This window comes from Crinia signifera, chromosome 7 (genome assembly GCF_055691185.1).
Source record: "Crinia signifera chromosome 7, ASM5569118v1, whole genome shotgun sequence".
Lineage (NCBI taxonomy): Eukaryota > Metazoa > Chordata > Amphibia > Anura > Myobatrachidae > Crinia > Crinia signifera.
In genome coordinates, this window is record NC_139223.1 from 107,612,202 (window position 1) to 107,638,967 (window position 26,766).

The 26,766-nt window shown below is 39.1% G+C and overlaps 46 non-coding genes and 12 pseudogenes across 46 annotated transcripts; all 58 read right to left on the reverse strand.

Moving 5' to 3' along the window:
• Positions 1–95: 95 nt before the first annotated feature.
• LOC146022437 (5S ribosomal RNA) lies at positions 96–214 on the reverse strand. Its single transcript, XR_014451895.1, has one exon. It is a non-coding gene; the product is annotated as a 5S ribosomal RNA (ribosomal RNA).
• A 344-nt stretch (positions 215–558) lies between these two features.
• On the reverse strand, positions 559–677 carry LOC146025005 (5S ribosomal RNA). Its single transcript, XR_014454057.1, has one exon. It is a non-coding gene; the product is annotated as a 5S ribosomal RNA (ribosomal RNA).
• A 345-nt stretch (positions 678–1,022) lies between these two features.
• LOC146024201 (5S ribosomal RNA) lies at positions 1,023–1,141 on the reverse strand. Its single transcript, XR_014453590.1, has one exon. It is a non-coding gene; the product is annotated as a 5S ribosomal RNA (ribosomal RNA).
• Positions 1,142–1,486: 345 nt separating this feature from the next.
• On the reverse strand, positions 1,487–1,605 carry LOC146025065 (5S ribosomal RNA; annotated as a pseudogene).
• Positions 1,606–1,950: 345 nt separating this feature from the next.
• LOC146022438 (5S ribosomal RNA) lies at positions 1,951–2,069 on the reverse strand. Its single transcript, XR_014451896.1, has one exon. It is a non-coding gene; the product is annotated as a 5S ribosomal RNA (ribosomal RNA).
• A 344-nt stretch (positions 2,070–2,413) lies between these two features.
• On the reverse strand, positions 2,414–2,522 carry LOC146025201 (5S ribosomal RNA; annotated as a pseudogene).
• A 346-nt stretch (positions 2,523–2,868) lies between these two features.
• On the reverse strand, positions 2,869–2,987 carry LOC146023943 (5S ribosomal RNA). The gene has a single exon (XR_014453342.1). It is a non-coding gene; the product is annotated as a 5S ribosomal RNA (ribosomal RNA).
• Positions 2,988–3,332: 345 nt separating this feature from the next.
• LOC146025016 (5S ribosomal RNA) lies at positions 3,333–3,451 on the reverse strand. The gene has a single exon (XR_014454058.1). It is a non-coding gene; the product is annotated as a 5S ribosomal RNA (ribosomal RNA).
• A 345-nt stretch (positions 3,452–3,796) lies between these two features.
• On the reverse strand, positions 3,797–3,915 carry LOC146024202 (5S ribosomal RNA). Its single transcript, XR_014453591.1, has one exon. It is a non-coding gene; the product is annotated as a 5S ribosomal RNA (ribosomal RNA).
• Positions 3,916–4,260: 345 nt separating this feature from the next.
• LOC146025066 (5S ribosomal RNA) lies at positions 4,261–4,379 on the reverse strand (annotated as a pseudogene).
• Positions 4,380–4,724: 345 nt separating this feature from the next.
• On the reverse strand, positions 4,725–4,843 carry LOC146022441 (5S ribosomal RNA). The gene has a single exon (XR_014451898.1). It is a non-coding gene; the product is annotated as a 5S ribosomal RNA (ribosomal RNA).
• Positions 4,844–5,187: 344 nt separating this feature from the next.
• On the reverse strand, positions 5,188–5,296 carry LOC146025204 (5S ribosomal RNA; annotated as a pseudogene).
• Positions 5,297–5,642: 346 nt separating this feature from the next.
• Positions 5,643–5,761, reverse strand: LOC146023944 (5S ribosomal RNA). The gene has a single exon (XR_014453343.1). It is a non-coding gene; the product is annotated as a 5S ribosomal RNA (ribosomal RNA).
• Positions 5,762–6,106: 345 nt separating this feature from the next.
• LOC146023984 (5S ribosomal RNA) lies at positions 6,107–6,225 on the reverse strand. The gene has a single exon (XR_014453383.1). It is a non-coding gene; the product is annotated as a 5S ribosomal RNA (ribosomal RNA).
• A 344-nt stretch (positions 6,226–6,569) lies between these two features.
• Positions 6,570–6,688, reverse strand: LOC146022099 (5S ribosomal RNA). The gene has a single exon (XR_014451567.1). It is a non-coding gene; the product is annotated as a 5S ribosomal RNA (ribosomal RNA).
• A 346-nt stretch (positions 6,689–7,034) lies between these two features.
• LOC146023831 (5S ribosomal RNA) lies at positions 7,035–7,153 on the reverse strand. Its single transcript, XR_014453234.1, has one exon. It is a non-coding gene; the product is annotated as a 5S ribosomal RNA (ribosomal RNA).
• A 345-nt stretch (positions 7,154–7,498) lies between these two features.
• LOC146022764 (5S ribosomal RNA) lies at positions 7,499–7,617 on the reverse strand. Its single transcript, XR_014452206.1, has one exon. It is a non-coding gene; the product is annotated as a 5S ribosomal RNA (ribosomal RNA).
• Positions 7,618–7,961: 344 nt separating this feature from the next.
• Positions 7,962–8,080, reverse strand: LOC146022100 (5S ribosomal RNA). Its single transcript, XR_014451568.1, has one exon. It is a non-coding gene; the product is annotated as a 5S ribosomal RNA (ribosomal RNA).
• Positions 8,081–8,426: 346 nt separating this feature from the next.
• LOC146024847 (5S ribosomal RNA) lies at positions 8,427–8,545 on the reverse strand (annotated as a pseudogene).
• Positions 8,546–8,891: 346 nt separating this feature from the next.
• LOC146023223 (5S ribosomal RNA) lies at positions 8,892–9,010 on the reverse strand. The gene has a single exon (XR_014452646.1). It is a non-coding gene; the product is annotated as a 5S ribosomal RNA (ribosomal RNA).
• Positions 9,011–9,354: 344 nt separating this feature from the next.
• On the reverse strand, positions 9,355–9,473 carry LOC146024170 (5S ribosomal RNA). Its single transcript, XR_014453561.1, has one exon. It is a non-coding gene; the product is annotated as a 5S ribosomal RNA (ribosomal RNA).
• A 346-nt stretch (positions 9,474–9,819) lies between these two features.
• Positions 9,820–9,938, reverse strand: LOC146025062 (5S ribosomal RNA; annotated as a pseudogene).
• Positions 9,939–10,283: 345 nt separating this feature from the next.
• Positions 10,284–10,402, reverse strand: LOC146022442 (5S ribosomal RNA). Its single transcript, XR_014451899.1, has one exon. It is a non-coding gene; the product is annotated as a 5S ribosomal RNA (ribosomal RNA).
• Positions 10,403–10,747: 345 nt separating this feature from the next.
• On the reverse strand, positions 10,748–10,866 carry LOC146023073 (5S ribosomal RNA). Its single transcript, XR_014452503.1, has one exon. It is a non-coding gene; the product is annotated as a 5S ribosomal RNA (ribosomal RNA).
• A 344-nt stretch (positions 10,867–11,210) lies between these two features.
• On the reverse strand, positions 11,211–11,329 carry LOC146023898 (5S ribosomal RNA). Its single transcript, XR_014453299.1, has one exon. It is a non-coding gene; the product is annotated as a 5S ribosomal RNA (ribosomal RNA).
• A 346-nt stretch (positions 11,330–11,675) lies between these two features.
• Positions 11,676–11,794, reverse strand: LOC146025513 (5S ribosomal RNA). Its single transcript, XR_014454174.1, has one exon. It is a non-coding gene; the product is annotated as a 5S ribosomal RNA (ribosomal RNA).
• Positions 11,795–12,139: 345 nt separating this feature from the next.
• LOC146023832 (5S ribosomal RNA) lies at positions 12,140–12,258 on the reverse strand. Its single transcript, XR_014453235.1, has one exon. It is a non-coding gene; the product is annotated as a 5S ribosomal RNA (ribosomal RNA).
• A 346-nt stretch (positions 12,259–12,604) lies between these two features.
• On the reverse strand, positions 12,605–12,723 carry LOC146023224 (5S ribosomal RNA). The gene has a single exon (XR_014452647.1). It is a non-coding gene; the product is annotated as a 5S ribosomal RNA (ribosomal RNA).
• Positions 12,724–13,067: 344 nt separating this feature from the next.
• On the reverse strand, positions 13,068–13,186 carry LOC146022101 (5S ribosomal RNA). Its single transcript, XR_014451569.1, has one exon. It is a non-coding gene; the product is annotated as a 5S ribosomal RNA (ribosomal RNA).
• A 346-nt stretch (positions 13,187–13,532) lies between these two features.
• On the reverse strand, positions 13,533–13,651 carry LOC146023834 (5S ribosomal RNA). The gene has a single exon (XR_014453237.1). It is a non-coding gene; the product is annotated as a 5S ribosomal RNA (ribosomal RNA).
• A 346-nt stretch (positions 13,652–13,997) lies between these two features.
• On the reverse strand, positions 13,998–14,116 carry LOC146023225 (5S ribosomal RNA). Its single transcript, XR_014452648.1, has one exon. It is a non-coding gene; the product is annotated as a 5S ribosomal RNA (ribosomal RNA).
• A 344-nt stretch (positions 14,117–14,460) lies between these two features.
• LOC146024722 (5S ribosomal RNA) lies at positions 14,461–14,579 on the reverse strand (annotated as a pseudogene).
• Positions 14,580–14,925: 346 nt separating this feature from the next.
• On the reverse strand, positions 14,926–15,044 carry LOC146024645 (5S ribosomal RNA). Its single transcript, XR_014454016.1, has one exon. It is a non-coding gene; the product is annotated as a 5S ribosomal RNA (ribosomal RNA).
• A 345-nt stretch (positions 15,045–15,389) lies between these two features.
• On the reverse strand, positions 15,390–15,508 carry LOC146025120 (5S ribosomal RNA; annotated as a pseudogene).
• Positions 15,509–15,854: 346 nt separating this feature from the next.
• LOC146023719 (5S ribosomal RNA) lies at positions 15,855–15,973 on the reverse strand. Its single transcript, XR_014453126.1, has one exon. It is a non-coding gene; the product is annotated as a 5S ribosomal RNA (ribosomal RNA).
• Positions 15,974–16,318: 345 nt separating this feature from the next.
• Positions 16,319–16,437, reverse strand: LOC146023074 (5S ribosomal RNA). Its single transcript, XR_014452504.1, has one exon. It is a non-coding gene; the product is annotated as a 5S ribosomal RNA (ribosomal RNA).
• A 345-nt stretch (positions 16,438–16,782) lies between these two features.
• LOC146023899 (5S ribosomal RNA) lies at positions 16,783–16,901 on the reverse strand. Its single transcript, XR_014453300.1, has one exon. It is a non-coding gene; the product is annotated as a 5S ribosomal RNA (ribosomal RNA).
• Positions 16,902–17,247: 346 nt separating this feature from the next.
• LOC146022120 (5S ribosomal RNA) lies at positions 17,248–17,366 on the reverse strand. The gene has a single exon (XR_014451588.1). It is a non-coding gene; the product is annotated as a 5S ribosomal RNA (ribosomal RNA).
• A 345-nt stretch (positions 17,367–17,711) lies between these two features.
• Positions 17,712–17,830, reverse strand: LOC146023321 (5S ribosomal RNA). The gene has a single exon (XR_014452743.1). It is a non-coding gene; the product is annotated as a 5S ribosomal RNA (ribosomal RNA).
• Positions 17,831–18,175: 345 nt separating this feature from the next.
• On the reverse strand, positions 18,176–18,294 carry LOC146025574 (5S ribosomal RNA). The gene has a single exon (XR_014454232.1). It is a non-coding gene; the product is annotated as a 5S ribosomal RNA (ribosomal RNA).
• Positions 18,295–18,639: 345 nt separating this feature from the next.
• LOC146023900 (5S ribosomal RNA) lies at positions 18,640–18,758 on the reverse strand. Its single transcript, XR_014453301.1, has one exon. It is a non-coding gene; the product is annotated as a 5S ribosomal RNA (ribosomal RNA).
• Positions 18,759–19,105: 347 nt separating this feature from the next.
• Positions 19,106–19,224, reverse strand: LOC146025575 (5S ribosomal RNA). Its single transcript, XR_014454233.1, has one exon. It is a non-coding gene; the product is annotated as a 5S ribosomal RNA (ribosomal RNA).
• Positions 19,225–19,569: 345 nt separating this feature from the next.
• On the reverse strand, positions 19,570–19,688 carry LOC146023322 (5S ribosomal RNA). Its single transcript, XR_014452744.1, has one exon. It is a non-coding gene; the product is annotated as a 5S ribosomal RNA (ribosomal RNA).
• Positions 19,689–20,033: 345 nt separating this feature from the next.
• LOC146025576 (5S ribosomal RNA) lies at positions 20,034–20,152 on the reverse strand. The gene has a single exon (XR_014454234.1). It is a non-coding gene; the product is annotated as a 5S ribosomal RNA (ribosomal RNA).
• A 345-nt stretch (positions 20,153–20,497) lies between these two features.
• LOC146023901 (5S ribosomal RNA) lies at positions 20,498–20,616 on the reverse strand. The gene has a single exon (XR_014453302.1). It is a non-coding gene; the product is annotated as a 5S ribosomal RNA (ribosomal RNA).
• Positions 20,617–20,963: 347 nt separating this feature from the next.
• LOC146025577 (5S ribosomal RNA) lies at positions 20,964–21,082 on the reverse strand. Its single transcript, XR_014454235.1, has one exon. It is a non-coding gene; the product is annotated as a 5S ribosomal RNA (ribosomal RNA).
• Positions 21,083–21,427: 345 nt separating this feature from the next.
• LOC146022102 (5S ribosomal RNA) lies at positions 21,428–21,546 on the reverse strand. Its single transcript, XR_014451570.1, has one exon. It is a non-coding gene; the product is annotated as a 5S ribosomal RNA (ribosomal RNA).
• Positions 21,547–21,892: 346 nt separating this feature from the next.
• LOC146022443 (5S ribosomal RNA) lies at positions 21,893–22,011 on the reverse strand. The gene has a single exon (XR_014451900.1). It is a non-coding gene; the product is annotated as a 5S ribosomal RNA (ribosomal RNA).
• Positions 22,012–22,355: 344 nt separating this feature from the next.
• On the reverse strand, positions 22,356–22,474 carry LOC146025007 (5S ribosomal RNA; annotated as a pseudogene).
• Positions 22,475–22,819: 345 nt separating this feature from the next.
• LOC146025307 (5S ribosomal RNA) lies at positions 22,820–22,928 on the reverse strand (annotated as a pseudogene).
• Positions 22,929–23,271: 343 nt separating this feature from the next.
• LOC146023028 (5S ribosomal RNA) lies at positions 23,272–23,390 on the reverse strand. Its single transcript, XR_014452460.1, has one exon. It is a non-coding gene; the product is annotated as a 5S ribosomal RNA (ribosomal RNA).
• A 345-nt stretch (positions 23,391–23,735) lies between these two features.
• On the reverse strand, positions 23,736–23,844 carry LOC146025330 (5S ribosomal RNA; annotated as a pseudogene).
• A 346-nt stretch (positions 23,845–24,190) lies between these two features.
• LOC146025028 (5S ribosomal RNA) lies at positions 24,191–24,309 on the reverse strand. The gene has a single exon (XR_014454059.1). It is a non-coding gene; the product is annotated as a 5S ribosomal RNA (ribosomal RNA).
• Positions 24,310–24,654: 345 nt separating this feature from the next.
• LOC146023226 (5S ribosomal RNA) lies at positions 24,655–24,773 on the reverse strand. The gene has a single exon (XR_014452649.1). It is a non-coding gene; the product is annotated as a 5S ribosomal RNA (ribosomal RNA).
• Positions 24,774–25,118: 345 nt separating this feature from the next.
• LOC146023174 (5S ribosomal RNA) lies at positions 25,119–25,237 on the reverse strand. The gene has a single exon (XR_014452599.1). It is a non-coding gene; the product is annotated as a 5S ribosomal RNA (ribosomal RNA).
• Positions 25,238–25,583: 346 nt separating this feature from the next.
• Positions 25,584–25,702, reverse strand: LOC146022444 (5S ribosomal RNA). The gene has a single exon (XR_014451901.1). It is a non-coding gene; the product is annotated as a 5S ribosomal RNA (ribosomal RNA).
• A 346-nt stretch (positions 25,703–26,048) lies between these two features.
• LOC146024419 (5S ribosomal RNA) lies at positions 26,049–26,167 on the reverse strand. Its single transcript, XR_014453801.1, has one exon. It is a non-coding gene; the product is annotated as a 5S ribosomal RNA (ribosomal RNA).
• A 344-nt stretch (positions 26,168–26,511) lies between these two features.
• Positions 26,512–26,630, reverse strand: LOC146024821 (5S ribosomal RNA; annotated as a pseudogene).
• Positions 26,631–26,766: the final 136 nt, after the last annotated feature.

Below are 26,766 nucleotides of genomic sequence, written 5' to 3' on the forward strand. Positions count from 1 at the left end.
TTGACCTCTTCCAAATGTCTGTACTGGCAATAAAAAGAAAAAGTTTCCAATTTAAATAGCTAGAGAATAAAAACAATTTGCCAGTAATGTGAAAAAACCTACAGCACCAGGTGTTCCCATGTGGTCTCCCACCCAAGTACTAACCAGGCCCAACACTGCTTAGCTTCCAAGATCAGACGAGATTGGGCCTATCCAATGTGGTATGGCTGTAGGTGAGATACATGCTCTTTTTGGCCCTCTTCTCTTCTATCACCAGGTAAGCTAATAAAAAAGATTCCTAACTGTTTTTGCTTACTGAAAAAAATCATGTGTTGGTAATGTAAAAAGACCTACAGGACATGATATTAGCAGGGAATCTAAAATTAAACTACTAAAGAGGCTCAACACTGTTTAGCTGCCAAAAGCAGTTGGAATTGGGCCTAAACAGTGTGGTAAGTCTTTAGGTGATGGCTATTGTGTCTGTTTGACCTCTTACAAATGTCTCTACAGGCAATAAAAAGAAAAAGTTTCCAATTTAAATAGCTAGAGAATAAAAACAATTTGCCAGTAATGTGAAAAAACCTACAGCACCTGGTGTTCCCATGTGGTCTCCCACCCAAGTACTAACCAGGCCCAACACTGCTTAGCTTCCAAGATCAGACGAGATTGGGCATATCCAATGTGGTATGGCTGTAGGTGAGATATAGGCACTTTTTTGCCCTCTTCTACTTCTATCACCAGGTGAGCTAATAAAAAAGTTTCGTAACTGTTTTTGCTTACTGAAAAAAATCATGTGTTGGCAATGTAAAAAGACCTACAGGACATGATATTAGCAGGGGATCTTAAATTAAACTACTAAAGAGGCTCAACACTGTTTAGCTGCCAAAAGCAGTTGGAATTGGGCCTAAACAGTGTGGTAAGTCTTTAGGTGATAGCTATTGTGTATGTTTGACCTCTTCCAAATGTCTGTACTGGCAATAAAAAGAAAAAGTTTCCAATTTAAATAGCTAGAGAATAAAAACAATTTGCCAGTAATGTTAAAAAACCTACAGCACTAAGTGTTCCCATGTGGTCTCCCACCCAAGTACTAACCAGGCCCAACACTGCTTAGATTCCAAGATCAGACGAGATTGGGCCTATCCAATGTGGTATGGCTGTAGGTGAGATGCATGCTCTTTTTTGCCCTCTTCTCTTCTATCACCAGGTAAGCTAATAAAAAAGCTTCCTAACTGTTTTTGCTTACTGAAAAAAATCATGTGTTGGTAATGTAAAAAGACCTACAGGACATGATATTAGCAGGGGATCTTAAATTAAACTACTAAAGAGGCTCAACACTGTTTAGCTGCCAAAAGCAGTTGGAATTGGGCCTAAACAGTGTGGTAAGTCTTTAGGTGATGGCTATTGTGTCTGTTTGACCTCTTACAAATGTCTCTACAGGCAATAAAAAGAAAAAGTTTCCAATTTAAATAGATAGAGAATAAAAACAATTTGCCAGTAATGTGAAAAAAACCTACAGCACCTGGTGTTCCCATGTGGTCTCCCACCCAATTACTAACCAGGCCCAACACTGCTTAGCTTCCAAGATCAGATGAGATTGGGCATATCCAATGTATTATGGCTATATGTGAGATACAGGCACTTTTTTGCCCTCTTCTACTTCTATCACCACGTAAGCTAATAAAAAAGTTTCGTAACTGTTTCTGCTTACTGAAAAAAATCATGTGTTGGCAATGTAAAAAGACCTACATAACATGATATTAGCAGGGGATCTTAAAATAAACTACTAAAGAGGCTCAACACTGTTTAGCTGCCAAAAGCAGTTGGAATTGGGCCTAAACAGTGTGGTAAGTCTTTAGGTGATGGCTATTGTGTCTGTTTGACCTCTTCCAAATGTCTGTACTGGCAATAAAAAGAAAAAGTTTCCAATTTAAATAGCTAGAGAATAAAAACAATTTGCCAGTAATGTGAAAAAACCTACAGCACCAGGTGTTCCCATGTGGTCTCCCACCCAAGTACTAACCAGGCCCAACACTGCTTAGCTTCCAAGATCAGACGAGATTGGGCCTATCCAATGTGGTATGGCTGTAGGTGAGATACATGCTCTTTTTTGCCCTCTTCTCTTCTATCACCAGGTAAGCTAATAAAAAAGCTTCCTAACTGTTTTTGCTTACTGAAAAAAATCATGTGTTGGTAATGTAAAAAGACCTACAGGACATGATATTAGCAGGGAATCTTAAATTAAACTACTAAAGAGGCTCAACACTGTTTAGCTGCCAAAAGCAGTTGGAATTGGGCCTAAACAGTGTGGTAAGTCTTTAGGTGATGGCTATTGTGTATGTTTGACCTCTTCTAAATGTCTGTGCTGGCAATAAAAAGAAAAAGTTTCCAATTTAAATAGATAGAGAATAAAAACAATTTGCCAGTAATGTGAAAAAACCTACAGCACCTGGTGTTCCCCCACCCAAGTACTAACCAGGCCCAACACTGCTTAGCTTCCAAGATCAGACGAGATTGGGCCTATCCAATGTGGTATGGCTGTAGGTGAGATACATGCACTGTTTTGCCCTCTTCTACTTCTATCACCAGGTAAGCTAATAAAAAAGTTTCCTAACTGTTTTGGCTTTATGAAAAAAATCATGTTTTGGTAATGTAAAAAGACCTACAGGACATGATATTAGCAGGGGATCTTAAATGAAACTACTAAAGAGGCTCATACACTGTTTAGCTGCCAAAAGCAGTTGGAATTGGGCCTAAACAGTGTGGTAAGTCTTTAGGTGATGGCTATTGTGTCTGTTTGACCTCTTCCAAATGTCTGTACTGGCAATAAAAAGAAAAAGTTTCCAATTTCAATAGCTAGAGAATAAAAACAATTTGCCAGTAATGTGAAAAAACCTACAGCACCTGGTGTTCCCATGTGGTCTCCCACCCAAGTACTAACCAGGCCCAACACTGCTCAGCTTCCAAGATCAGACGAGATTGGGCATATCCGATGTGGTATGGCTGTAGGTGAGATACAGGCACTTTTTTGCCCTCTTCTACTTCTATCACCAGGTAAGCTATTAAAAAAGTTTCGTAACTGTTTTTGCTTACTGAAAAAAATCATGTGTTGGCAATGTAAAAAGACCTACAGGACATGATATTAGCAGGGGATCTTAAATTAAACTACTAAAGAGGCTCAACACTGTTTAGCTGCCAAAAGCAGTTGGAATTGGGCCTAAACAGTGTGGTAAGTCTTTAGGTGATGGCTATTGTGTATGTTTGACCTCTTCTAAATGTCTGTGCTGGCAATAAAAAGAAAAAGTTTCCAATTTAAATAGATAGAGAATAAAAACAATTTGCCAGTAATGTGAAAAAACCTACAGCACCTGGTGTTCCCATGTGGTCTCCCACCCAAGTACTAACCAGGCCCAACACTGCTTAGCTTCCAAGATCAGACGAGATTGGGCATATCCAATGTGGTATGGCTGTAGGTGAGATATAGGCACTTTTTTGCCCTCTTCTACTTCTATCACCAGGTGAGCTAATAAAAAAGTTTCGTAACTGTTTTTGCTTACTGAAAAAAATCATGTGTTGGCAATGTAAAAAGACCTACAGGACATGATATTAGCAGGGGATCTTAAATTAAACTACTAAAGAGGCTCAACACTGTTTAGCTGCCAAAAGCAGTTGGAATTGGGCCTAAACAGTGTGGTAAGTCTTTAGGTGATAGCTATTGTGTATGTTTGACCTCTTCCAAATGTCTGTACTGGCAATAAAAAGAAAAAGTTTCCAATTTAAATAGCTAGAGAATAAAAACAATTTGCCAGTAATGTTAAAAAACCTACAGCACTAAGTGTTCCCATGTGGTCTCCCACCCAAGTACTAACCAGGCCCAACACTGCTTAGATTCCAAGATCAGACGAGATTGGGCCTATCCAATGTGGTATGGCTGTAGGTGAGATGCATGCTCTTTTTTGCCCTCTTCTCTTCTATCACCAGGTAAGCTAATAAAAAAGCTTCCTAACTGTTTTTGCTTACTGAAAAAAATCATGTGTTGGTAATGTAAAAAGACCTACAGGACATGATATTAGCAGGGGATCTTAAATTAAACTACTAAAGAGGCTCAACACTGTTTAGCTGCCAAAAGCAGTTGGAATTGGGCCTAAACAGTGTGGTAAGTCTTTAGGTGATGGCTATTGTGTCTGTTTGACCTCTTACAAATGTCTCTACAGGCAATAAAAAGAAAAAGTTTCCAATTTAAATAGATAGAGAATAAAAACAATTTGCCAGTAATGTGAAAAAAACCTACAGCACCTGGTGTTCCCATGTGGTCTCCCACCCAATTACTAACCAGGCCCAACACTGCTTAGCTTCCAAGATCAGATGAGATTGGGCATATCCAATGTATTATGGCTATATGTGAGATACAGGCACTTTTTTGCCCTCTTCTACTTCTATCACCACGTAAGCTAATAAAAAAGTTTCGTAACTGTTTCTGCTTACTGAAAAAAATCATGTGTTGGCAATGTAAAAAGACCTACATAACATGATATTAGCAGGGGATCTTAAAATAAACTACTAAAGAGGCTCAACACTGTTTAGCTGCCAAAAGCAGTTGGAATTGGGCCTAAACAGTGTGGTAAGTCTTTAGGTGATGGCTATTGTGTCTGTTTGACCTCTTCCAAATGTCTGTACTGGCAATAAAAAGAAAAAGTTTCCAATTTAAATAGCTAGAGAATAAAAACAATTTGCCAGTAATGTGAAAAAACCTACAGCACCAGGTGTTCCCATGTGGTCTCCCACCCAAGTACTAACCAGGCCCAACACTGCTTAGCTTCCAAGATCAGACGAGATTGGGCCTATCCAATGTGGTATGGCTGTAGGTGAGATACATGCTCTTTTTTGCCCTCTTCTCTTCTATCACCAGGTAAGCTAATAAAAAAGCTTCCTAACTGTTTTTGCTTACTGAAAAAAATCATGTGTTGGTAATGTAAAAAGACCTACAGGACATGATATTAGCAGGGAATCTTAAATTAAACTACTAAAGAGGCTCAACACTGTTTAGCTGCCAAAAGCAGTTGGAATTGGGCCTAAACAGTGTGGTAAGTCTTTAGGTGATGGCTATTGTGTATGTTTGACCTCTTCTAAATGTCTGTGCTGGCAATAAAAAGAAAAAGTTTCCAATTTAAATAGATAGAGAATAAAAACAATTTGCCAGTAATGTGAAAAAACCTACAGCACCTGGTGTTCCCCCACCCAAGTACTAACCAGGCCCAACACTGCTTAGCTTCCAAGATCAGACGAGATTGGGCCTATCCAATGTGGTATGGCTGTAGGTGAGATACATGCACTGTTTTGCCCTCTTCTACTTCTATCACCAGGTAAGCTAATAAAAAAGTTTCCTAACTGTTTTGGCTTTATGAAAAAATTCATGTTTTGGTAATGTAAAAAGACCTACAGGACATGATATTAGCAGGGGATCTTAAATGAAACTACTAAAGAGGCTCATACACTGTTTAGCTGCCAAAAGCAGTTGGAATTGGGCCTAAACAGTGTGGTAAGTCTTTAGGTGATGGCTATTGTGTCTGTTTGACCTCTTCCAAATGTCTGTACTGGCAATAAAAAGAAAAAGTTTCCAATTTCAATAGCTAGAGAATAAAAACAATTTGCCAGTAATGTGAAAAAACCTACAGCACCTGGTGTTCCCATGTGGTCTCCCACCCAAGTACTAACCAGGCCCAACACTGCTCAGCTTCCAAGATCAGACGAGATTGGGCATATCCGATGTGGTATGGCTGTAGGTGAGATACAGGCACTTTTTTGCCCTCTTCTACTTCTATCACCAGGTAAGCTATTAAAAAAGTTTCGTAACTGTTTTTGCTTACTGAAAAAAATCATGTGTTGGCAATGTAAAAAGACCTACAGGACATGATATTAGCAGGGGATCTTAAATTAAACTACTAAAGAGGCTCAACACTGTTTAGCTGCCAAAAGCAGTTGGAATTGGGCCTAAACAGTGTGGTAAGTCTTTAGGTGATGGCTATTGTGTATGTTTGACCTCTTCTAAATGTCTGTGCTGGCAATAAAAAGAAAAAGTTTCCAATTTAAATAGATAGAGAATAAAAACAATTTGCCAGTAATGTGAAAAAACCTACAGCACCAGGTGTTCCCATGTGGTCTCCCACCGAAGTATTAACCAGGCCCAACACTGCTTAGCTTCCAAGATCAGACGAGATTGGGCCTATCCAATGTGGTATGGCTGTAGGTGAGATACATGCTCTTTTTTGCCCTCTTCTCTTCTATCACCAGGTAAGCTAATAAAAAAACTTCCTAACTGTTTTTGCTTACTAAAAAAAATCATGTGTTGGTAATGTAAAAAGACCTACAGGACATGATATTAGCAGGGGATCTTAAATTAAACTACTAAAGAGGCTCAACACTGTTTAGCTGCCAAAAGCAGTTGGAATTGGGCCTAAACAGTGTGGTAAGTCTTTAGGTTATGGCTATTGTGTATGTTTGACCTCTTCTAAATGTCTGTGCTGGCAATAAAAAGAAAAAGTTTCCAATTTAAATAGATAGAGAATAAAAACAATTTGCCAGTAATGTAAAAAAACCTACAGCACCTGGTGTTCCCATGTGGTCTCCCACCCAAGTACTAACCAGGCCCAACACTGCTTAGCTTCCAAGATCAGACGAGATTGGGCCTATCCAATGTGGTATGGCTGTAGGTGAAATACATGCACTGTTTTGCCCTCTTCTACTTCTATCACCAGGTAAGCTAATAAAAAAGTTTCCTAACTGTTTTGGCTTAATGAAAAAAATCATGTTTTGGTAATGTAAAAAGACCTACAGGACATGATATTAGCAGGGGATCTTAAATGAAACTACTAAAGAGGCTCATACACTGTTTAGCTGCCAAAAGCAGTTGGAATTGGGCCTAAACAGTGTGGTAAGTCTTTAGGTGATGGCTATTGTGTCTGTTTGACCTCTTCCAAATGTCTGTACTGGCAATAAAAAGAAAAAGTTTCCAATTTAAATAGCTAGAGAATAAAAACAATTTGCCAGTAATGTAAAAAAACCTACAGCAACTGGTGTTCCCATGTGGTCTCCCACCCAAGTACTAACCAGGCCCAACACTGCTTAGCTTCCAAGATCAGATGAGATTGGGCCTATCCAATGTGGTATGGCTGTAGGTGAGATACATGCACTTTTTTGCCCTCTTCTACTTCTATCACCAGGTAAGCTAATAAAAAAGTTTCGTAACTGTTTTTGCTTACTGAAAAAAATCATGTGTTGGCAATGTAAAAAGACCTACAGGACATGATATTAGCAGGGGATCTTAAATTAAACTACTAAAGAGGCTCAACACTGTTTAGCTGCCAAAAGCAGTTGGAATTGGGCCTAAACAGTGTGGTAAGTCTTTAGGTGATGGCTATTGTGTATGTTTGACCTCTTCTAAATGTCTGTGCTGGCAATAAAAAGAAAAAGTTTCCAATTTAAATAGATAGAGAATAAAAACAATTTGCCAGTAATGTGAAAAAACCTACAGCACCAGGTGTTCCCATGTGGTCTCCCACCGAAGTACTAACCAGGCCCAACACTGCTTAGCTTCCAAGATCAGACGAGATTGGGCCTATCCAATGTGGTATGGCTGTAGGTGAGATACATGCTCTTTTTTGCCCTCTTCTCTTCTATCACCAGGTAAGCTAATAAAAAAACTTCCTAACTGTTTTTGCTTACTAAAAAAAATCATGTGTTGGTAATGTAAAAAGACCTACAGGACATGATATTAGCAGGGGATCTTAAATTAAACTACTAAAGAGGCTCAACACTGTTTAGCTGCCAAAAGCAGTTGGAATTGGGCCTAAACAGTGTGGTAAGTCTTTAGGTTATGGCTATTGTGTATGTTTGACCTCTTCTAAATGTCTGTGCTGGCAATAAAAAGAAAAAGTTTCCAATTTAAATAGATAGAGAATAAAAACAATTTGCCAGTAATGTAAAAAAACCTACAGCACCTGGTGTTCCCATGTGGTCTCCCACCCAAGTACTAACCAGGCCCAACACTGCTTAGCTTCCAAGATCAGACGAGATTGGGCCTATCCAATGTGGTATGGCTGTAGGTGAAATACATGCACTGTTTTGCCCTCTTCTACTTCTATCACCAGGTAAGCTAATAAAAAAGTTTCCTAACTGTTTTGGCTTAATGAAAAAAATCATGTTTTGGTAATGTAAAAAGACCTACAGGACATGATATTAGCAGGGGATCTTAAATGAAACTACTAAAGAGGCTCATACACTGTTTAGCTGCCAAAAGCAGTTGGAATTGGGCCTAAACAGTGTGGTAAGTCTTTAGGTGATGGCTATTGTGTCTGTTTGACCTCTTCCAAATGTCTGTACTGGCAATAAAAAGAAAAAGTTTCCAATTTAAATAGCTAGAGAATAAAAACAATTTGCCAGTAATGTAAAAAAACCTACAGCAACTGGTGTTACCATGTGGTCTCCCACCCAAGTACTAACCAGGCCCAACACTGCTTAGCTTCCAAGATCAGATGAGATTGGGCCTATCCAATGTGGTATGGCTGTAGGTGAGATACATGCACTTTTTTGCCCTCTTCTACTTCTATCACCAGGTAAGCTAATAAAAAAGTTTCCTAACTGTTTTGGCTTAATGAAAAAAATCATGTTTTGGTAATGTAAAAAGACCTACAGGACATGATATTAGCAGGGGATCTTAAATGAAACTACTAAAGAGGCTCATACACTGTTTAGCTGCCAAAAGCAGTTGGAATTGGGCCTAAACAGTGTGGTAAGTCTTTAGGTGATGGCTATTGTGTCTGTTTGACCTCTTCCAAATGTCTGTACTGGCAATAAAAAGAAAAAGTTTCCAATTTAAATAGCTAGAGAATAAAAACAATTTGCCAGTAATGTGAAAAAACCTACAGCACCAGGTGTTCCCATGTGGTCTCCCACCCAAGTACTAACCAGGCCCAACACTGCTTAGCTTCCAAGATCAGACGAGATTGGGCCTATCCAATGTGGTATTGCTGTAGGTGAGATACATGCTCTTTTTGGCCCTCTTCTCTTCTATCACCAGGTAAGCTAATAAAAAAGCTTCCTAACTGTTTTTGCTTACTGAAAAAAATCATGTGTTGGTAATGTAAAAAGACCTACAGGACATGATATTAGCAGGGGATCTTAAATTAAACTACTAAAGAGGCTCAACACTGTTTAGCTGCCAAAAGCAGTTGGAATTGGGCCTAAACAGTGTGGTAAGTCTTTAGGTGATGGCTATTGTGTATGTTTGACCTCTTCTAAATGTCTGTGCTGGCAATAAAAAGAAAAAGTTTCCAATTTAAATAGATAGAGAATAAAAACAATTTGCCAGTAATGTGAAAAAACCTACAGCAACTGGTGTTCCCATGTGGTCTCCCACCCAAGTACTAACCAGGCCCAACACTGCTTAGCTTCCAAGATCAGACGAGATTGGGCCTATCCAATGTGGTATGGCTGTAGGTGAGATACATACACTTTTTTGCCCTCTTCTACTTCTATCACCAGGTAAGCTAATAAAAAAGTTTCCTAACTGTTTTGGCTTAATGAAAAAAATCATGTTTTAGTAATGTAAAAAGACCTACAGGACATGATATTAGCAGGGGATCTTAAATGAAACTACTAAAGAGGCTCATACACTGTTTAGCTGCCAAAAGCAGTTGGAATTGGGCCTAAACAGTGTGGTAAGTCTTTAGGTGATGGCTATTGTGTCTGTTTGACCTCTTCCAAATGTCTGTACTGGCAATAAAAAGAAAAAGTTTCCAATTTAAATAGCTAGAGAATAAAAACAATTTGCCAGTAATGTGAAAAAAACTACAGCACCAGGTGTTCCCATGTGGTCTCCCACCCAAGTACTAACCAGGCCTAACACTGCTTAGCTTCCAAGAGCAGACGAGATTGGGCCTATCCAATGTGGTACGGCTGTAGGTGAGATACAGGCACTTTTTTGCCCTCTTCTCTTCTATCACCAGGTAAGCTAATAAAAAAGTTTCCTAACTGTTTTGGCTTAATGAAAAAAATCATGTTTTGGTAATGTAAAAAGACCTACAGGACATGATATTAGCAGGGGATCTTAAATGAAACTACTAAAGAGGCTCATACACTGTTTAGCTGCCAAAAGCAGTTGGAATTGGGCCTAAACAGTGTGGTAAGTCTTTAGGTGATGGCTATTGTGTCTGTTTGACCTCTTCCAAATGTCTGTACTGGCAATAAAAAGAAAAAGTTTCCAATTTAAATAGCTAGAGAATAAAAACAATTTGCCAGTAATGTGAAAAAACCTACAGCACCAGGTGTTCCCATGTGGTCTCCCACCCAAGTACTAACCAGGCCCAACACTGCTTAGCTTCCAAGATCAGACGAGATTGGGCCTATCCAATGTGGTATGGCTGTAGGTGAGATGCATGCACTTTTTTGCCCTCTTCTACTTCTATCACCAGGTAAGCTAATAAAAAAGTTTCCTAACTGTTTTGGCTTAATGAAAAAAATCATGTTTTGGTAATGTAAAAAGACCTACAGGACATGATATTAGCAGGGGATCTTAAATTAAACTACTAAAGAGGCTCAACACTGTTTAGCTGCCAAAAGCAGTTGGAATTGGGCCTAAACAGTGTGGTAAGTCTTTAGGTTATGGCTATTGTGTCTGTTTGACCTCTTACAAATGTCTCTACAGGCAATAAAAAGAAAAAGTTTCCAATTTAAATAGCTAGAGAATAAAAACAATTTGCCAGTAATGTGAAAAAACCTACAGCACCTGGTGTTCCCATATGGTCTCCCACCCAAGTACTAACCAGGCCCAACACTGCTTAGCTTCCAAGATCAGACAAGATTGGGCATATCCAATGTGGTATGGCTGTAGGTGAGATACATGCACTTTTTTGCCCTCTTCTACTTCTATCACCAGGTAAGCTAATAAAAAAGCTTCCTAACTGTTTTTGCTTACTGAAAAAAATCATGTGTTGGCAATGTAAAAAGACCTACAGGACATGATATTAGCAGGGGATCTTAAATTAAACTACTAAAGAGGCTCAACACTGTTTAGCTGCCAAAAGCAGTTGGAATTGGGCCTAAACAGTGTGGTAAGTCTTTAGGTGATGGCTATTGTGTATGTTTGACCTCTTCTAAATGTCTGTGCTGGCAATAAAAAGAAAAAGTTTCCAATTTAAATAGATAGAGAATAAAAACAATTTGCCAGTAATGTGAAAAACCTACAGCACCTGGTGTTCCCATGTGGTCTCCCACCCAAGTACTAACCAGGCCCAACACTGCTTAGCTTCCAAGATCAGACGAGAATGGGCCTATCCAATGTGGTATGGCTGTAGGTGAGATACATGCACTGTTTTGCCCTCTTCTACTTCTATCACCAGGTAAGCTAATAAAAAAGTTTCCTAACTGTTTTGGCTTAATGAAAAAAATCATGTGTTGGTCATGTAAAAAGACCTACAGGACATGATATTAGCAGGGGATCTTAAATGAAACTACTAAAGAGGCTCATACACTGTTTAGCTGCCAAAAGCAGTTGGAATTGGGCCTAAACAGTGTGGTAAGTCTTTAGGTGATGGCTAGTGTGTCTGTTTGACCTCTTCCAAATGTCTGTACTGGCAATAAAAAGAAAAAGTTTCCAATTTAAATAGCTAGAGAATAAAAACAATTTGCCAGTAATGTGAAAAAACCTACAGCACCTGGTGTTCCCATGTGGTCTCCCACCCAAGTACTAACCAGGCCCAACACTGCTTAGCTTCCAAGATCAGATGAGATTGGGCATATCCAATGTGGTATAGCTGTAGGTGAGATACAGGCACTTTTTTGCCCTCTTCTACTTCTATCACCAGGTAAGCTAATAAAAAAGCTTCCTAACTGTTTTTGCTTACTGAAAAAAATCATGTGTTGGCAATGTAAAAAGACCTACAGGACATGATATTAGCAGGGGATCTTAAATTAAACTACTAAAGAGGCTCAACACTGTTTAGCTGCCAAAAGCAGTTGGAATTGGGCCTAAACAGTGTGGTAAGTCTTTAGGTGATGGCTATTGTGTATATTTGACCTCTTCTAAATGTCTGTGCTGGCAATAAAAAGAAAAAGTTTCCAATTTAAATAGATAGAGAATAAAAACCATTTGCCAGTAATGTGAAAAAACCTACAGCAACTGGTGTTCCCATGTGGTCTCCCACCCAAGTACTAACCAGGCCCAACACTGCTTAGCTTCCAAGATCAGATGAGATTGGGCCTATCCAATGTGGTATGGCTGTAGGTGAAATACATGCACTTTTTTGCCCTCTTCTACTTCTATCACCAGGTAAGCTAATAAAAAAGTTTCCTAACTGTTTTGGCTTAATGAAAAAAATCATGTTTTGGTAATGTAAAAAGACCTACAGGACATGATATTAGCAGGGGATCTTAAATGAAACTACTAAAGAGGCTCATACACTGTTTAGCTGCCAAAAGCAGTTGGAATTGGGCCTAAACAGTGTGGTAAGTCTTTAGGTGATGGCTATTGTGTCTGTTTGACCTCTTCCAAATGTCTGTACTGGCAATAAAAAGAAAAAGTTTCCAATTTAAATAGCTAGAGAATAAAAACAATTTGCCAGTAATGTGAAAAAACCTACAGCACCAGGTGTTCCCATGTGGTCTCCCACCCAAGTACTAACCAGGCCCAACACTGCTTAGCTTCCAAGATCAGACGAGATTGGGCCTATCCAATGTGGTATTGCTGTAGGTGAGATACATGCTCTTTTTGGCCCTCTTCTCTTCTATCACCAGGTAAGCTAATAAAAAAGCTTCCTAACTGTTTTTGCTTACTGAAAAAAATCATGTGTTGGTAATGTAAAAAGACCTACAGGACATGATATTAGCAGGGGATCTTAAATTAAACTACTAAAGAGGCTCAACACTGTTTAGCTGCCAAAAGCAGTTGGAATTGGGCCTAAACAGTGTGGTAAGTCTTTAGGTGATGGCTATTGTGTATGTTTGACCTCTTCTAAATGTCTGTACTGGCAATAAAAAGAAAAAGTTTCCAATTTAAATAGATAGAGAATAAAAACAATTTGCCAGTAATGTAAAAAAACCTACAGCACCTGGTGTTCCCATGTGGTCTCCCACCCAAGTACTAACCAGGCCCAACACTGCTTAGCTTCCAAGATCAGACGAGATTGGGCCTATCCAATGTGGTATGGCTGTAGGTGAAATACATGCACTGTTTTGCCCTCTTCTACTTCTATCACCAGGTAAGCTAATAAAAAAGTTTCCTAACTGTTTTGGCTTAATGAAAAAAATCATGTTTTGGTAATGTAAAAAGACCTACAGGACATGATATTAGCAGGGGATCTTAAATGAAACTACTAAAGAGGCTCATACACTGTTTAGCTGCCAAAAGCAGTTGGAATTGGGCCTAAACAGTGTGGTAAGTCTTTAGGTGATGGCTATTGTGTCTGTTTGACCTCTTCCAAATGTCTGTACTGGCAATAAAAAGAAAAAGTTTCCAATTTAAATAGCTAGAGAATAAAAACAATTTGCCAGTAATGTAAAAAAACCTACAGCAACTGGTGTTCCCATGTGGTCTCCCACCCAAGTACTAACCAGGCCCAACACTGCTTAGCTTCCAAGATCAGATGAGATTGGGCCTATCCAATGTGGTATGGCTGTAGGTGAGATACATGCACTTTTTTGCCCTCTTCTACTTCTATCACCAGGTAAGCTAATAAAAAAGTTTCCTAACTGTTTTGGCTTAATGAAAAAAATCATGTTTTGGTAATGTAAAAAGACCTACAGGACATGATATTAGCAGGGGATCTTAAATGAAACTACTAAAGAGGCTCATACACTGTTTAGCTGCCAAAAGCAGTTGGAATTGGGCCTAAACAGTGTGGTAAGTCTTTAGGTGATGGCTATTGTGTCTGTTTGACCTCTTCCAAATGTCTGTACTGGCAATAAAAAGAAAAAGTTTCCAATTTAAATAGCTAGAGAATAAAAACAATTTGCCAGTAATGTGAAAAAACCTACAGCACCAGGTGTTCCCATGTGGTCTCCCACCCAAGTACTAACCAGGCCCAACACTGCTTAGCTTCCAAGATCAGACGAGATTGGGCCTATCCAATGTGGTATTGCTGTAGGTGAGATACATGCTCTTTTTGGCCCTCTTCTCTTCTATCACCAGGTAAGCTAATAAAAAAGCTTCCTAACTGTTTTTGCTTACTGAAAAAAATCATGTGTTGGTAATGTAAAAAGACCTACAGGAAATGATATTAGCAGGGGATCTTAAATTAAACTACTAAAGAGGCTCAACACTGTTTAGCTGCCAAAAGCAGTTGGAATTGGGCCTAAACAGTGTGGTAAGTCTTTAGGTGATGGCTATTGTGTATGTTTGACCTCTTCTAAATGTCTGTGCTGGCAATAAAAAGAAAAAGTTTCCAATTTAAATAGATAGAGAATAAAAACAATTTGCCAGTAATGTGAAAAAACCTACGGCAACTGGTGTTCCCATGTGGTCTCCCACCCAAGTACTAACCAGGCCCAACACTGCTTAGCTTCCAAGATCAGACGAGATTGGGCCTATCCAATGTGGTATGGCTGTAGGTGAGATACATACACTTTTTTGCCCTCTTCTACTTCTATCACCAGGTAAGCTAATAAAAAAGTTTCCTAACTGTTTTGGCTTAATGAAAAAAATCATGTTTTAGTAATGTAAAAAGACCTACAGGACATGATACTAGCAGGGGATCTTAAATGAAACTACTTAAGAGGCTCATACACTGTTTAGCTGCCAAAAGCAGTTGGAATTGGGCCTAAACAGTGTGGTAAGTCTTTAGGTGATGGCTATTGTGTCTGTTTGACCTCTTCCAAATGTCTGTACTGGCAATAAAAAGAAAAAGTTTCCAATTTAAATAGCTAGAGAATAAAAACAATTTGCCAGTAATGTGAAAAAACCTACAGCACCAGGTGTTCCCATGTGGTCTCCCACCCAAGTACTAACCAGGCCTAACACTGCTTAGCTTCCAAGAGCAGACGAGATTGGGCCTATCCAATGTGGTATGGCTGTAGGTGAGATACAGGCACTTTTTTGCCCTCTTCTCTTCTATCACCAGGTAAGCTAATAAAAAAGTTTCCTAACTGTTTTGGCTTAATGAAAAAAATCATGTTTTGGTAATGTAAAAAGACCTACAGGACATGATATTAGCAGGGGATCTTAAATGAAACTACTAAAGAGGCTCATACACTGTTTAGCTGCCAAAAGCAGTTGGAATTGGGCCTAAACAGTGTGGTAAGTCTTTAGGTGTTGGCTATTGTGTCTGTTTGACCTCTTCCAAATGTCTGTACTGGCAATAAAAAGAAAAAGTTTCCAATTTAAATAGCTAGAGAATAAAAACAATTTGCCAGTAATGTGAAAAAAACTACAGCTCCAGGTGTTCCCATGTGGTCTCCCACCCAAGTACTAACCAGGCCTAACACTGCTTAGCTTCCAAGAGCAGACGAGATTGAGCCTATCCAATGTGGTATGGCTGTAGGTGAGATACAGGCACTTTTTTTCCCTCTTCTCTTCTATCACCAGGTAAGCTAATAAAAAAGTTTCCTAACTGTTTTGGCTTAATGAAAAAAATCATGTTTTGGTAATGTAAAAAGACCTACAGGACATGATATTAGCAGGGGATCTTAAATGAAACTACTAAAGAGGCTCATACACTGTTTAGCTGCCAAAAAGCAGTTGGAATTGGGCCTAAACAGTGTGGTAAGTCTTTAGGTGATGGCTATTGTGTCTGTTTGACCTCTTCCAAATGTCTGTACTGGCAATAAAAAGAAAAAGTTTCCAATTTAAATAGCTAGAGAATAAAAACAATTTGCCAGTAATGTGAAAAAACCTACAGCACCAGGTGTTCCCATGTGGTCTCCCACCCAAGTACTAACCAGGCCCAACACTGCTTAGCTTCCAAGATCAGACAAGATTGGGCCTATCCAATGTGGTATGGCTGTAGGTGAGATACATGCTCTTTTTTGCCCTCTTCTACTTCTATCACCAGGTAAGCTAATAAAAAAGTTTCCTAACTGTTTTGGCTTAATGAAAAAAATCATGTTTTGGTAATGTAAAAAGACCTACAGGACATGATATTAGCAGGGGATCTTAAATTAAACTACTAAAGAGGCTCAACACTGTTTAGCTGCCAAAAGCAGTTGGAATTGGGCCTAAACAGTGTGGTAAGTCTTTAGGTTATGGCTATTGTGTCTGTTTGACCTCTTACAAATGTCTCTACAGGCAATAAAAAGAAAAAGTTTCCAATTTAAATAGCTAGAGAATAAAAACAATTTGCCAGTAATGTGAAAAAACCTACAGCACCTGGTGTTCCCATATGGTCTCCCACCCAAGTACTAACCAGGCCCAACACTGCTTAGCTTCCAAGATCAGACAAGATTGGGCATATCCAATGTGGTATGGCTGTAGGTGAGATACATGCACTTTTTTGCCCTCTTCTACTTCTATCACCAGGTAAGCTAATAAAAAAGCTTCCTAACTGTTTTTGCTTACTGAAAAAAATCATGTGTTGGCAATGTAAAAAGACCTACAGGACATGATATTAGCAGGGGATCTTAAATTAAACTACTAAAGAGGCTCAACACTGTTTAGCTGCCAAAAGCAGTTGGAATTGGGCCTAAACAGTGTGGTAAGTCTTTAGGTGATGGCTATTGTGTATGTTTGACCTCTTCTAAATGTCTGTGCTGGCAATAAAAAGAAAAAGTTTCCAATTTAAATAGATAGAGAATAAAAACAATTTGCCAGTAATGTGAAAAAACCTACAGCACCTGGTGTTCCCATGTGGTCTCCCACCCAAGTACTAACCAGGCCCAACACTGCTTAGCTTCCAAGATCAGACGAGAATGGGCCTATCCAATGTGGTATGGCTGTAGGTGAGATACATGCACTGTTTTGCCCTCTTCTACTTCTATCACCAGGTAAGCTAATAAAAAAGTTTCCTAACTGTTTTGGCTTAATGAAAAAAATCATGTGTTGGTCATGTAAAAAGACCTACAGGACATGATATTAGCAGGGGATCTTAAATGAAACTACTAAAGAGGCTCATACACTGTTTAGCTGCCAAAAGCAGTTGGAATTGGGCCTAAACAGTGTGGTAAGTCTTTAGGTGATGGCTAGTGTGTCTGTTTGACCTCTTCCAAATGTCTGTACTGGCAATAAAAAGAAAAAGTTTCCAATTTAAATAGCTAGAGAATAAAAACAATTTGCCAGTAATGTGAAAAAACCTACAGCACTTGGTGTTCCCATGTGGTCTCCCACCCAAGTACTAACCAGGCCCAACACTGCTTAGCTTCCAAGATCAGATGAGATTGGGCATATCCAATGTGGTATGGCTGTAGGTGAGATACAGGCACTTTTTTGCCCTCTTCTACTTCTATCACCAGGTAAGCTAATAAAAAAGCTTCCTAACTGTTTTTGCTTACTGAAAAAAATCATGTGTTGGCAATGTAAAAAGACCTACAGGACATGATATTAGCAGGGGATCTTAAATTAAACTACTAAAGAGGCTCAACACTGTTTAGCTGCCAAAAGCAGTTGGAATTGGGCCTAAACAGTGTGGTAAGTCTTTAGGTGATGGCTATTGTGTATGTTTGACCTCTTCTAAATGTCTGTGCTGGCAATAAAAAGAAAAAGTTTCCAATTTAAATAGATAGAGAATAAAAACAATTTGCCAGTAATGTGAAAAAACCTACAGCAACTGGTGTTCCCATGTGGTCTCCCACCCAAGTACTAACCAGGCCCAACACTGCTTAGCTTCCAAGATCAGACGAGATTGGGCATATCCAATGTGGTATGGCTGTAGGTGAGATACAGGCACTTTTTTGTCCTCTTCTACTTCTATCACCAGGTAAGCTAATAAAAAAGTTTCCTAACTGTTTTGGCTTAATGAAAAAAATCATGTGTTGGCAATGTAAAAAGACCTACAGGACATGATATTAGCAGGGGATCTTAAATTAAACTACTAAAGAGGCTCAACACTGTTTAGCTGCCAAAAGCAGTTGGAATTGGGCCTAAACAGTGTGGTAAGTCTTTAGGTGATGGCTATTGTGTCTGTTTGACCTCTTCCAAACGTCTGTACTGGCAATAAAAAGAAAAAGTTTCCAATTTAAATAGCTAGAGAATAAAAACAATTTGCCAGTAATGTGAAAAAACCTACAGCACCTGGTGTTCCCATATGGTCTCCCACCCAAGTACTAACCAGGCCCAACACTGCTTAGCTTCCAAGATCAGACGAGATTGGGCATATCCAATGTGGTATGGCTGTAGGTGAGATACATGCACTTTTTTGCCCTCTTCTACTTCTATCACCAGGTAAGCTAATAAAAAAGCTTCCTAACTGTTTTTGCTTACTGAAAAAAATCATGTGTTGGCAATGTAAAAAGACCTACAGGACATGATATTAGCAGGGGATCTTAAATTAAACTACTAAAGAGGCTCAACACTGTTTAGCTGCCAAAAGCAGTTGTAATTGGGCCTAAACAGTGTGGTAAGTCTTTAGGTGATGGCTATTGTGTCTGTTTGACCTCTTCCAAATGTCTGTACTGGCAATAAAAAGAAAAAGTTTCCAATTTAAATAGCTAGAGAATAAAAACAATTTGCCAGTAATGTTAAAAAACCTACAGCACCTGGTGTTCCCATGTGGTCTCCCACCCAAGTACTAACCAGGCCCAACACTGCTTAGCTTCCAAGATCAGACGAGAATGGGCCTATCCAATGTGGTATGGCTGTAGGTGAGATACATGCACTGTTTTGCCCTCTTCTACTTCTATCACCAGGTAAGCTAATAAAAAAAGTTTCCTAACTGTTTTGGCTTAATGAAAAAAATCATGTGTTGGTCATGTAAAAAGACCTACAGGACATGATATTAGCAGGGGATCTTAAATGTAACTACTAAAGAGGCTCATACACTGTTTAGCTGCCAAAAGCAGTTGGAATTGGGCCTAAACAGTGTGGTAAGTCTTTAGGTGATGGCTATTGTGTCTGTTTGACCTCTTCCAAATGTCTGTACTGGCAATAAAAAGAAAAAGTTTCCAATTTAAATAGCTAGAGAATAAAAACAATTTGCCAGTAATGTGAAAAAACCTACAGCACCTGGTGTTCCCATATGGTCTCCCACCCAAGTACTAACCAGGCCCAACACTGCTTAGCTTCCAAGATCAGACGAGATTGGGCATATCCAATGTGGTATGGCTGTAGGTGAGATACATGCACTTTTTTGCCCTCTTCTACTTCTATCACCAGGTAAGCTAATAAAAAAGCTTCCTAACTGTTTTTGCTTACTGAAAAAAATCATGTGTTGGTAATGTAAAAAGACCTACAGGACATGATATTAGCAGGGGATCTTAAATTAAACTACTAAAGAGGCTCAACACTGTTTAGCTGCCAAAAGCAGTTGGAATTGGGCCTAAACAGTGTGGTAAGTCTTTAGGTGATGGCTATTGTGTATGTTTGACCTCTTCTAAATGTCTGTGCTGGCAATAAAAAGAAAAAGTTTCCAATTTAAATAGATAGAGAATAAAAACAATTTGCCAGTAATGTGAAAAAACCTACAGCAACTGGTGTTCCCATGTGGTCTCCCACCCAAGTACTAACCAGGCCCAACACTGCTTAGCTTCCAAGATCAGACGAGATTGGGCATATCCAATGTGGTATGGCTGTAGGTGAGATACAGGCACTTTTTTGTCCTCTTCTACTTCTATCACCAGGTAAGCTAATAAAAAAGTTTCCTAACTGTTTTGGCTTAATGAAAAAAATCATGTGTTGGCAATGTAAAAAGACCTACAGGACATGATATTAGCAGGGGATCTTAAATTAAACTACTAAAGAGGCTCAACACTGTTTAGCTGCCAAAAGCAGTTGGAATTGGGCCTAAACAGTGTGGTAAGTCTTTAGGTGATGGCTATTGTGTCTGTTTGACCTCTTCCAAACGTCTGTACTGGCAATAAAAAGAAAAAGTTTCCAATTTAAATAGCTAGAGAATAAAAACAATTTGCCAGTAATGTGAAAAAACCTACAGCACCTGGTGTTCCCATATGGTCTCCCACCCAAGTACTAACCAGGCCCAACACTGCTTAGCTTCCAAGATCAGACGAGATTGGGCATATCCAATGTGGTATGGCTGTAGGTGAGATACATGCACTTTTTTGCCCTCTTCTACTTCTATCACCAGGTAAGCTAATAAAAAAGCTTCCTAACTGTTTTTGCTTACTGAAAAAAATCATGTGTTGGCAATGTAAAAAGACCTACAGGACATGATATTAGCAGGGGATCTTAAATTAAACTACTAAAGAGGCTCAACACTGTTTAGCTGCCAAAAGCAGTTGTAATTGGGCCTAAACAGTGTGGTAAGTCTTTAGGTGATGGCTATTGTGTCTGTTTGACCTCTTCCAAATGTCTGTACTGGCAATAAAAAGAAAAAGTTTCCAATTTAAATAGCTAGAGAATAAAAACAATTTGCCAGTAATGTTAAAAAACCTACAGCACCTGGTGTTCCCATGTGGTCTCCCACCCAAGTACTAACCAGGCCCAACACTGCTTAGCTTCCAAGATCAGACGAGAATGGGCCTATCCAATGTGGTATGGCTGTAGGTGAGATACATGCACTGTTTTGCCCTCTTCTACTTCTATCACCAGGTAAGCTAATAAAAAAAGTTTCCTAACTGTTTTGGCTTAATGAAAAAAATCATGTGTTGGTCATGTAAAAAGACCTACAGGACATGATATTAGCAGGGGATCTTAAATGAAACTACTAAAGAGGCTCATACACTGTTTAGCTGCCAAAAGCAGTTGGAATTGGGCCTAAACAGTGTGGTAAGTCTTTAGGTGATGGCTATTGTGTCTGTTTGACCTCTTCCAAATGTCTGTACTGGCAATAAAAAGAAAAAGTTTCCAATTTAAATAGCTAGAGAATAAAAACAATTTGCCAGTAATGTGAAAAAACCTACAGCACCTGGTGTTCCCATATGGTCTCCCACCCAAGTACTAACCAGGCCCAACACTGCTTAGCTTCCAAGATCAGACGAGATTGGGCATATCCAATGTGGTATGGCTGTAGGTGAGATACATGCACTTTTTTGCCCTCTTCTACTTCTATCACCAGGTAAGCTAATAAAAAAGCTTCCTAACTGTTTTTGCTTACTGAAAAAAATCATGTGTTGGTAATGTAAAAAGACCTACAGGACATGATATTAGCAGGGGATCTTAAATTAAACTACTAAAGAGGCTCAACACTGTTTAGCTGCCAAAAGCAGTTGGAATTGGGCCTAAACAGTGTGGTAAGTCTTTAGGTGATGGCTATTGTGTATGTTTGACCTCTTCTAAATGTCTGTGCTGGCAATAAAAAGAAAAAGTTTCCAATTTAAATAGATAGAGAATAAAAACAATTTGCCAGTAATGTGAAAAAACCTACAGCACCTGGTGTTCCCATGTGGTCTCCCACCCAAGTACTAACCAGGCCCAACACTGCTTAGCTTCCAAGATCAGACGAGATTGGGCCTATCCAATGTGGTATGGCTGTAGGTGAGATACATGCACTTTTTTGTCCTCTTCTACTTCTATCACCAGGTAAGCTAATAAAAAAGTTTCCTAACTGTTTTGGCTTAATGAAAAAAATCATGTTTTGGTAATGTAAAAAGACCTACAGGACATGATATTAGCAGGGGATCTTAAATAAAACTGCTAAAGAGGCTCATACACTGTTTAGCTGCCAAAAGCAGTTGGAATTGGGCCTAAACAGTGTGGTAAGTCTATAGGTGATGGCTATTGTGTCTGTTTGACCTCTTCCAAATGTCTGTACTGGCAATAAAAAGAAAAAGTTTCCAATTTAAATAGCTAGAGAATAAAAACAATTTGCCAGTAATGTTAAAAAACCTACAGCACCAGGTGTTCCCATGTGGTCTCCCACCCAAGTACTAACCAGGCCCAACACTGCTTAGCTTCCAAGATCAGACGAGATTGGGCCTATCCAATGTGGTATGGCTGTAGGTGAGATACATGCTCTTTTTTGCCCTCTTCTCTTCTATCACCAGGTAAGCTAATAAAAAAGCTTCCTAACTGTTTTGGCTTACTGAAAAAAATCATGTGTTGGTAATGTAAAAAGACCTACAGGACATGATATTAGCAGGGGATCTTAAATTAAACTACTAAAGAGGCTCAACACTGTTTAGCTGCCAAAAGCAGTTGGAATTGGGCCTAAACAGTGTGGTAAGTCTTTAGGTGATGGCTATTGTGTCTGTTTGACCTCTTACAAATGTCTCTACAGGCAATAAAAAGAAAAAGTTTCCAATTTAAATAGCTAGAGAATAAAAACAATTTGCCAGTAATGTGAAAAAACCTACAGCACCTGGTGTTCCCATGTGTTCTCCCACCCAAGTACTAACCAGGCCCAACACTGCTTAGCTTCCAAGATCAGACAAGATTGGGCATATCCAATGTGTTATGGCTGTAGGTGAAATACAGGCACTTTTTTGCCCTCTTCTACTTCTATCACCAGGTAAGCTAATAAAAAAGTTTCGTAACTGTTTCTGCTTACTGAAAAAAATCATGTGTTGGCAATGTAAAAAGACCTACATAACATGATATTAGCAGGGGATCTTAAATTAAACTACTAAAGAGGTTAAACACTGTTTAGCTGCCAAAAGCAGTTGGAATTGGGCCTAAACAGTGTGGTAAGTCTTTAGGTGATGGCTATTGTGTCTGTTTGACCTCTTCCAAATGTCTGTACTGGCAATAAAAAGAAAAAGTTTCCAATTTAAATAGCTAGAGAATAAAAACAATTTGCCAGTAATGTGAAAAAACCTACAGCACCAGGTGTTCCCCCACCCAAGTACTAACCAGGCCCAACACTGCTTAGCTTCCAAGATCAGACAAGATTGGGCCTATCCAATGTGGTATGGCTGTAGGTGAGATACATGCTTTTTTTTGCCCTCTTCTCTTCTATCACCAGGTAAGCTAATAAAAAAGCTTCCTAACTGTTTTTGCTTACTGAAAAAATCATGTGTTGGTAATGTAAAAAGACCTACAGGACATGATATTAGCAGGGAATCTTAAATTAAACTACTAAAGAGGCTCAACACTGTTTAGCTGCCAAAAGCAGTTGGAATTGGGCCTAAACAGTGTGGTAAGTCTTTAGGTGATGGCTATTGTGTCTGTTTGACCTCTTACAAATGTCTGTACTGGCAATAAAAAGAAAAAGTTTCCAATTTAAATAGCTAGAGAATAAAAACAATTTGCCAGTAATGTGAAAAAACCTACAGCACCTGGTGTTCCCATGTGGTCTCCCACCCAAGTACTAACCAGGCCCAACACTGCTTAGCTTCCAAGATTAGACGAGATTGGGCATATCCAATGTGGTATGGCTGTAGGTGAGATACAGGCACTTTTTTGCCCTCTTCTACTTCTATCACCAGGTAAGCTAATAAAAAAGTTTCGTAACTGTTTTTGCTTACTGAAAAAAATCATGTGTTGGCAATGTAAAAAGACCTACAGGACATGATATTAGCAGGGGATCTTAAATTAAACTACTAAAGAGGCTCAACACTGTTTAGCTGCCAAAAGCAGTTGGAATTGGGCCTAAACAGTGTGGTAAGTCTTTAGGTGATGGCTATTGTGTATGTTTGACCTCTTCTAAATGTCTGTGCTGGCAATAAAAAGAAAAAGTTTCCAATTTAAATAGATAGAGAATAAAAACAATTTGCCAGTAATGTGAAAAAACCTACAGCAACTGGTGTTCCCCCACCCAAGTACTAACCAGGCCCAACACTGCTTAGCTTCCAAGATCAGACGAGATTGGGCCTATCCAATGTGGTATGGCTGTAGGTGAGATACATGCACTGTTTTGCCCTCTTCTACTTCTATCACCAGGTAAGCTAATAAAAAAGTTTCCTAACTGTTTTGGCTTAATGAAAAAAATCATGTTTTGGTAATGTAAAAAGACCTACAGGACATGATATTAGCAGGGGATCTTAAATGAAACTACTAAAGAGGCTCATACACTGTTTAGCTGCCAAAAGCAGTTGGAATTGGGCCTAAACAGTGTGGTAAGTCTTTAGGTGATGGCTATTGTGTCTGTTTGACCTCTTCCAAATGTCTGTACTGGCAATAAAAAGAAAAAGTTTCCAATTTAAATAGCTAGAGAATAAAAACAATTTGCCAGTAATGTGAAAAAACCTACAGCACCTGGTGTTCCCATGTGGTCTCCCACCCAAGTACTAACCAGGCCCAACACTGCTTAGCTTCCAAGATCAGACGAGATTGGGCATATCCAATGTGGTATGGCTGTAGGTGAGATACAGGCACTTTTTTGCCCTCTTCTACTTCTATCACCAGGTAAGCTAATAAAAAAGTTTCGTAACTGTTTTTGCTTACTGAAAAAAATCATGTGTTGGCAATGTAAAAAGACCTACAGGACATGATATTAGCAGGGGATCTTAAATTAAACTACTAAAGAGGCTCAACACTGTTTAGCTGCCAAAAGCAGTTGGAATTGGGCCTAAACAGTGTGGTAAGTCTTTAGGTGATGGCTATTGTGTCTGTTTGACCTCTTCCAAATGTCTGTACTGGCAATAAAAAGAAAAAGTTTCCAATTTAAATAGCTAGAGAATAAAAACAATTTGCCAGTATTGTGAAAAAACCTACAGCACCAGGTGTTCCCATGTGGTCTCCCACCCAAGTACTAACCAGGCCCAACACTGCTTAGCTTCCAAGATCAGACGAGATTGGGCCTATCCAATGTGGTATTGCTGTAGGTGAGATACATGCTCTTTTTTGCCCTCTTCTCTTCTATCACCAGGTAAGCTAATAAAAAAGCTTCCTAACTGTTTTTGCTTACTGAAAAAAAATCATGTGTTGGTAATGTAAAAAGACCTACAGGACATGATATTAGCAGGGGATCTTAAATTAAACTACTAAAGAGGCTCAACACTGTTTAGCTGCCAAAAGCAGTTGGAATTGGGCCTAAACAGTGTGGTAAGTCTTTAGGTGATGGCTATTGTGTCTGTTTGACCTCTTACAAATGTCTCTACAGGCAATAAAAAGAAAAAGTTTCCAATTTAAATAGCTAGAGAATAAAAACAATTTGCCAGTAATGTGAAAAAACCTACAGCACCTGGTGTTCCCATGTGGTCTCCCACCCAAGTACTAACCAGGCCCAACACTGCTTAGCTTCCAAGATCAGACGAGATTGGGCATATCCAATGTGGTATGGCTTTAGGTGAGACACAGTCACTTTTTTGCCCTCTTCTACTTCTATCACCAGGTAAGCTAATAAAAAAGTTTCCTAACTGTTTTGGCTTAATGAAAAAAATCATGTTTTGGTAATGTAAAAAGACCTACAGGACATGATATTAGCAGGGGATCTTAAATGAAACTACTAAAGAGGCTCATACACTGTTTAGCTGCCAAAAGCAGTTGGAATTGGGCCTAAACAGTGTGGTAAGTCTTTAGGTGATGGCTATTGTGTCTGTTTGACCTCTTCCAAATGTCTGTACTGGCAATAAAAAGAAAAAGTTTCCAATTTAAATAGCTAGAGAATAAAAACAATTTGCCAGTAATGTGAAAAAACCTACAGCACCAGGTGTTCCCATGTGGTCTCCCACCCAAGTACTAACCAGGCCCAACACTGCTTAGCTTCCAAGATCAGACGAGATTGGGCCTATCCAATGTGGTATGGCTGTAGGTGAGATGCATGCACTTTTTTGCCCTCTTCTACTTCTATCACCAGGTAAGCTAATAAAAAAGTTTCCTAACTGTTTTGGCTTAATGAAAAAAATCATGTTTTGGTAATGTAAAAAGACCTACAGGACATGATATTAGCAGGGGATCTTAAATGAAACTACTAAAGAGACTCATACACTGTTTAGCTGCCAAAAGCAGTTGGAATTGGGCCTAAACAGTGTGGTAAGTCTTTAGGTGATGGCTATTGTGTCTGTTTGACCTCTTCCAAATGTCTGTACTGGCAATAAAAAGAAAAAGTTTCCAATTTAAATAGCTAGAGAATAAAAACAATTTGCCAGTAATGTGAAAAAACCTACAGCACCAGGTGTTCCCATGTGGTCTCCCACCCAAGTACTAACCAGGACCAACACTGCTTAGTTTCCAAGATCAGACGAGATTGGGCCTATCCAATGTGGTATGGCTGTAGGGGAGGTACATGCCCTTTTTTGCCCTCTTCTCTTCTATCACCAGGTAAGCTAATAAAAAAGCTTCCTAACTGTTTTTGCTTACTGAAAAAAATCATGTGTTGGTAATGTAAAAAGACCTACAGGACATGATATTAGCAGGGGATCTTAAATTAAACTACTAAAGAGGCTCAACACTGTTTAGCTGCCAAAAGCAGTTGGAATTGGGCCTAAACAGTGTGGTAAGTCTTTAGGTGATGGCTATTGTGTCTGTTTGAGCTCTTACAAATGTCTCTACAGGCAATAAAAAGAAAAAGTTTCCAATTTAAATAGCTAGAGAATAAAAACAATTTGCCAGTAATGTGAAAAAACCTACAGCACCTGGTGTTCCCATGTGGTCTCCCACCCAAATACTAACCAGGCCCAACACTGCTTAGCTTCCAAGATAAGACGAGATTGGGCATATCCAATGTAGTATGGCTGTAGGTGAGATACAGGCACTTTTTTGCCCTCTTCTACTTCTATCACCAGGTAAGCTAATAAAAAAGTTTTGTAACTGTTTTTGCTTACTGAAAAAAATCATGTGTTGGCAATGTAAAAAGACCTACAGGACATGATATTAGC